This window comes from Macaca mulatta, chromosome 18, assembly GCF_049350105.2.
Source record: "Macaca mulatta isolate MMU2019108-1 chromosome 18, T2T-MMU8v2.0, whole genome shotgun sequence".
In the NCBI taxonomy this organism is placed as follows: domain Eukaryota; kingdom Metazoa; phylum Chordata; class Mammalia; order Primates; family Cercopithecidae; genus Macaca; species Macaca mulatta.
Window position 1 is genome coordinate 73177520 of NC_133423.1, and position 6621 is coordinate 73184140.

At 43.2% G+C, this 6621-nt stretch overlaps 1 pseudogene; it reads right to left on the bottom strand.

The window, feature by feature from the left end:
- Window positions 1–2977: 2977 nt before the first annotated feature.
- LOC100430262 (axin interactor, dorsalization-associated protein pseudogene) lies at window positions 2978–5547 on the bottom strand (annotated as a pseudogene).
- Between the last annotated feature and the right edge of the window lie 1074 nt (window positions 5548–6621).

Below are 6621 nucleotides of genomic sequence, written 5' to 3' on the forward strand. Positions count from 1 at the left end.
TTCCTTTACACATTATGGAATCTGCTTTATAGAAACCTCTACCGGAAACTTAATGTCCCTAGTCATACATAATTTCTCTCTTTCAATATTTTTCTAAAGTAAAAATGAATACAACTGTAAGTCACAGTGACATTCATTTAAAAAAAAGTCTCCCACTCATTCCTTTAAAAAATCATCCCTAAGTAGCTTCTACCTTGAAAACTACCTAAGTTCAAATAGTTTACTTTAAAAGGTCTAGCAAGTGTGGTGGTAACATTTTTAAACTTATCTTTTGTTCTTAACAGAAGTTGCTTTTGTTTTGTAATTGTACCTGTGGCCTGACATTTCCTCTACACTCATTTCCAGAACTTCTGAACAAAAAAAGAAATCTATGAGCTGACCCCAAGGAGATTGCTGACCATATCTGCCTGTCATCAGTGACAGTTACACATCACTTGGATTTTACAAAAGCAACAAAAAGTAATTTGTTGACTTTTCTGAGTTAGGGTGAATTTACGAAAACATTAACCACTTTTTACAATTTCATTTTTCCTCAAGTTTCTTTTTTTTTTCTTTCTTTTTTTGAGACTCTTCTCGCTCTGTCACCAAGGCTGAAGTGCAGTAACATGATCTCGGCTCACTGCAGCCTCCACCTCCTGGGTTCTAAGTGATTCTTGCCTCAACCTCCAAAGTAGTTGCAATTACAGGAGCCCACCCCCATGCCCGGCTAATTTTGTATTTTTAGTAGAGATGGGGTTTTACCATGTTGGCCAGGCTGGTCTCAAACTCCTGACCTCAGGTGATCTGCCCACCTCAGACTCCCAAAGTACTAGGATTACAGGCATGAGCCACCATGTCCAGCCCATTTTTCCTCAAGCTTTTGATTCCAAAATCTCTGTGAAAACTGCTCAGGCAAAGTGTGCTATCAATAAAGTCTGCTTTTCTCATGTTGGTCCCCTCTTTCTGATTCTGTTTCTCTCACCTAGTTGTGCGTCCTGGCTTCTCCTGCCCATCACCCCCAAACTCTTTCTGTTCTCACATTCTGACTGGGCCTCACAACATTTTCAAAATCTTTGATTGCATTCTTCTTTCATATTTAGTTGGAAATAATGAAGCAACTCTTTATTAGTGACTTCAGCCATCAGTTTGATTGGTGTCTCCTGAATCCCCTGATATCATAATCTGGCAGTTGATCCGAACTGGGGATTCCTCAAAACAGTTTGGCAATTCTGGTTTTCTCAACAAATAAACCACAGATGTCCTTGGACACCAACTAGCAAAACAGGTCTTTGTACTGGGTCCTTTGTACTATTTGAGAAGTGAACAAACATAGTTACTAAGGCTAGAGTCTAAGCTAAATATTCAAACTAAGACTTTTAGAGTAACAACTTAAAGAATAAAACAGAATGGAATGTGGATGGAAATGGATTTCAAGTCAAAGGAAAGAAAAAAGGAAAAGGAGAAAAGACAAAACTACAAATCCAGACCAAAAAATAAAGTTAAAAATATAGGGTAGAATTGAAAGTGAATAGATTACAAATTTATAAATTTAGATTGTAATCAATTGTAAATGTGTAAATGGACTCCCCCATTAAAAGGCTCTCTGGGCAACAGATGCAGCTTTATGTTGTTCACAGGCGCTATTGTTTGACTGTCTCCCCACCCAAATCTCATCTTGAATTGTACTCCCATAATTCCAACATACTGTGGGAAGGGCCTGGTGGGAGATAATTTGAATCATGATGGTAGTTTCCCCCATACTGTTCTCATGGTAGGGAATAAATCTCACAAGACCTGATGGCTTTATCAGGGGTTTCCACTTATACATCTTTCTCATTTTCTCTTGCTACTGTCATGTAAGTAGTGCCATGATTCTGAGGCCTCCCCAGCCATGTGAAACTGGTAAGTCCAATTAAACCTCTTTTTCTTCCCAGTCTTGGCTATGTCTTTATCAGCAGCATGAAAACGGACTAATACAGTAAATTGGTACCAGTAGAGTGGGGCACTGCTTAAAAGATACCTGAAAATGTGGAAGCGACTTTGGAACTGGGTATCAGGCAGAGGCTGGAACAGTTTAGAGGGCTCAGAAGAAGACAGGAAAATGTGGAAAAGTTTGGAACCTCCTAGACTTCTCGAATGGCTTTGATAAAAATGCTGATACTGATATAAACAATAAGGTCCAGGCTGAGGTGCTCTCAGGTGGAGATGCAGAACTTGTTGGGAACTGGAGCAAAGGTGACTCTTGTTATGTTTTAACAAAGAGACTGGTGGCATTTTGCCCTTGCCCTAGATATTTGTGGAACTTTGAACTTGAGAGAGAGAATATAGGGTATCTAGTGGAAGAAATTTCTAAGCAACAAACCATTCAAAAGGTGACTTGGGTGCTGTTAAAAGCATTCCATTTTAAAAGAGAAACAGAACATAAAAGTTCAGAAAACTTGCAGCCTGAACAACACAGTAGAAAAGACAAACCCATTTTTTAAGAAGAAATTCCAGCTGGCTGCAGAAATTCACATAAGTAACAAGGAGCTGAATGTTAATATCAAAGACAATGGGGAAAATGTCTCCAGGGCATGTCATAGGTCTTCATGGCCACCCCTCCCATCACAGACCCAGAAGTCTAGGAGGAAAAAATAGTTTCATGGTCTGGGTCCAGGGTCCCCATGCTGTGTGCAGCCTAGGGAGTGGGTGCCCTGCATCCCAGTTGCTCTAGACATTGCTAAAAGGAGCCAAGGTACAGCGTGGCCCATGGTTTCAAAGGGTGCAAGCCCCATCCCTTGGCAGCTTCCACGTGGTGTTGAGCTTGAGGGTGCACAGAAGTCGAGAATTGAGGTTTGGGGACCATCACCTAGATTTCAGAAGATTTATGGAAACTCTGGCCTACTGGCATGGGTACAGCATGCTTCCTACCTGCTGAGGGTGAATGTGATACACAGAGCTATGATGGTTTCTAATGAGTGGTAAAATTCACAAAAGTTCCAAGTTATTCATGTCAGGATCATTCTGTGTGCAAAGTTTGATGTATTAATAAATGAAGATCAAGTGGTTTCTTGGTCTGTAATTGCAATTTCATTTTTTAAAGTCAGTAGATTTTTTGTACAATTCTATTACAAGTGGCCCAGGTTTAATTTCATCCATCTCCACGAAGTGCTGATAAACATATCTGTAGGCTTGCAGTCTTTGAATTTAAAGAAGAGAGTCTTACCTTTGGTTAATTTTTTAATATACTTCTGCAGCTCAATGTTGACATTAAAATGAACATGTGTCATCTTAAAGCCACAGGAGTATCTTGCACAGTACTTAAATCTATGTCATTCAGCTCCTTGATACTCACTTTAATATAGTGTATTTCAGGCCAATTTTCCCAATTCTAGTAGTGAGTAACACCACTCCTGATTCTGAGGACAATTTTGGTAATAGAGTAGTAGTATGTGCTGCTTAGTATATTTCAGACCAATATTCTCAGTTTTAGTAGTGAGTAACACTGCTCTTGGTTCTGATAGCAACTTTGGTAATAAAGTCATGACATGGTTTGACTCTGTGTCTCCACCCAAATCTCATCTCAAATTGTACTCCCACAATTCCCATGTGTTATGGGAGGGACCCGATGGGAGATAATTGAATCATGGGAGTGGTTTCCCCCATACTGTTCTCGTGATGATGAATAAGTCTCATGAAATCTGATGATTTTATCAGGAGTTTCTGCTTTTGCATCTTCCTCATTCTCTCTTTGGCTGCTGCCATCTGCGTAAGACAAGGCTTGCTCCTCCTTGCCTTCCGCCATGACTGTGAGGCTTCCTCAGCCACATGGAACTGTAAGTCCAATTAAACCTCTTTCTTTTGTAAATTGCCCAATCTCAGGTATGTCTTTATCAGCAGTGTGAAAACAGACTAATACATGTAATAGAGTACCAGGAACTCTAGCAGGAAAAGAATCAGGAGACGCTGCTCCCGCACCACCCTGTTCTTCATCTTCTTCCAATTCCAAATACTGTTTTCACCAGGTACTAAAATTCTTTTTGAGGAGACAGGCTGAACGTCAAGTGGAAATTCTTTATTATATGTAAAAATATTCTTTAGGATTAGTGCTAGTTTCTTCAGGTCCTCCAATTTCAGTTCTTCCTGAGACTGTGTTGAGTGTAAAGCTGTACTTCACAATTCCAAGCATGTTACAACATTGCCTGTGGGTTTCTTTTGTTCTTCTGTGAATTATCGTGTTGAGCTTGGGCCTCTTTTTGTAGAAGTCTTGCTAATATCAGATACTCATCATCTATCACTTCCACCAGCTGGCTCCAAGAGTCAAAGCTGGTGCCTCTCCTAAAACTGGCTCCCCCAGTGCTGTAGTAGACTCTGGGTCACAAAGGTGACCGCTCCTTACCCTGTCCCCTCCTGTTCCTACCCCAGCAAAGATGGGCTTTCAGGTACCATCCTGGCTGGGCCTGACCCCAGTATTGACAGGGTCTGGAGGAACCCCTATAGCAAACTCTGCCACCTTCGAAGGAGCCATGCAAGATTATTTGCAACCACTCTTCTCTTTTTTTCTCTCTTTCTTGCTTTCTTTTTAGTGTGATTGTGGTATTTATTTGGAATATAGTAGGTTCATTTGTTTCACATTGGTTTCACTTTTTGATTGTTCCTCCTTCCCATGCTTACTAATTAATCTTACATTTCTAATATGCAGGATAAATACTTTAAAATCTAAAACTATACAAAAGGAGGAAGGGCTTCAAGATGGCTGACTAGAGGCACTGGGTACTGCCACCTCCACACACAAGAACCAACAGAGTGAGTAGATATCACACTTTGAATAGATCATCTGAGAGAACACTGGAATTCAACAGAGAAGTGACAAGACACACTTAAAGCAAGGAAGAAGGAATTGAAGCAGCCTGTTGGGCTGAATTAACTGGGAGCCTGGAGGAGCTCCTCAATGTAGGACAGAGTAAGTGTGCGATCCCAGCAGTCCCGTTCTCACCACAGGCTCCTGTAATCCTAGCCACAGGGAAGCCCCTCCACCCAGAGACTAACATAGGGCACTGCCTGGAGGTCGCAGGACAGCATTGCTCCAGAGAGGGCGCTCGGGCTAGATATAACCCCATCCCTAATAGCACAGTGCATACAGAGAGTCCAGTTCCCACCACAGGGCATCCTGCCTGGGGGCTCAACAGCCCTGCCCCCACACATCCTCCACACATCAACATTCCCTGCCTGCAGCCCCTGCTGTGACTGGCTGATGCTGTTGCAGGCAGGGCTAAAGCGTGAGCCATTCCAAAGACCCCACTGACCCTGCTGCCCCCAATAGTGAAGATGCTGTGCAGGGCCAAAGCCTGAGCAAAGCGTGAGCTCCCCAGCTGCCTGCTTAGGGCTGCTGCCACTGAAAACAACCCCCCCCCCCCGAGTAGCAGGGCTGCAGCACAGCTGCAGCTGCCCCCACCCCAGCATTTCACCTTGGTCCTAGGGATCACCCTGCCCCTGCCTACCATAGCCCCTGCATGCACAACTGAGGGCCTTTAGGTCAGGTCTGCCTGGCCAGCTCAGCCCCTCCAGTGCCAGAGCATGCTGTCCCATCTGGGGACCTAGGGGCCAATCAGTGTTCAGTTGGATCCACCACTGGTGTCACCTGTGCACTCCTGTCAGGGGCCTGAGGTGAGGCCCACCCAACCTGCCACTGCTACCACAGCTGGCACCCACCTGTATGCACCGCCTGTGATCTAGGGACTGGCTCTCAGCCTATCACAGCCAACACCAGCACCAATGTGGACAGCATGAGAGCCAGAGGTTTGTTCAGCCACACCACACCCACTGCCCAAGGCCTTGAGAACCTGCCCACCACTGCCACTGCTGGCACAGGAGCAGCACACCTGGAGGTCCAAGAACCAGCCCATCTGAACCAGCTAATGCCGGGGTCACAGTGTGCTGCCCTGGCGCCCAAAGGCAGGCTCCCTCAATCTGCCACTGCAAACATGGGCCCCGGGACAGGACCACTTGATGTCCCTGTACCCAGCAAACCTTCACCACAGCCCATCAAATAACAGGAATTGGGGCCTGAAAAGACAGCAATACTAAATTCTGAATTGGTCCTGCCAAATAGTTTGATGTTTCAACTTTCCACAGAACAGGGAGACGTTACGTATATTCACTAGCAATCAAGCAATAAGAAAAGTGAGTAAACTCATCATAAAAGGTCCAAATGAAAGCTTTTCTATAAGAAAAAATTAGACTAGTGTTATTTCCAGTGTTATCCACACACCCTAAATGCAAACCAACTATCTTGAACTAGAAAGAATGAGAAGAGAATCAACGAAATGGGCAAATGCTGAGCTTTGTTTTTCAAATATCTGAAAAGTTGTTGAGTTTTTCAATTTTACATATGAGTGTGTTGTAAAAATGTGCAGCCTGACTAGCAAGCAATAAAATCATCTTGCCAAGTGGTTTTAAAGGTCAAGCTCATTAGTAATTTAAGAAGAATCTGCATCAAGCTAGAAGACACTGCTTCTTCAAATAAATTACACATGATCTTATAAGTTTGGGTTTTATAGCTTTAATTGAATGTTTGCACCACTTATAATGTTACAGTGTTTAAGATTTAACTTAACAATTGCCATCTGAAACTTCTCACGTTATCCTGTAAGTCTTCTAACA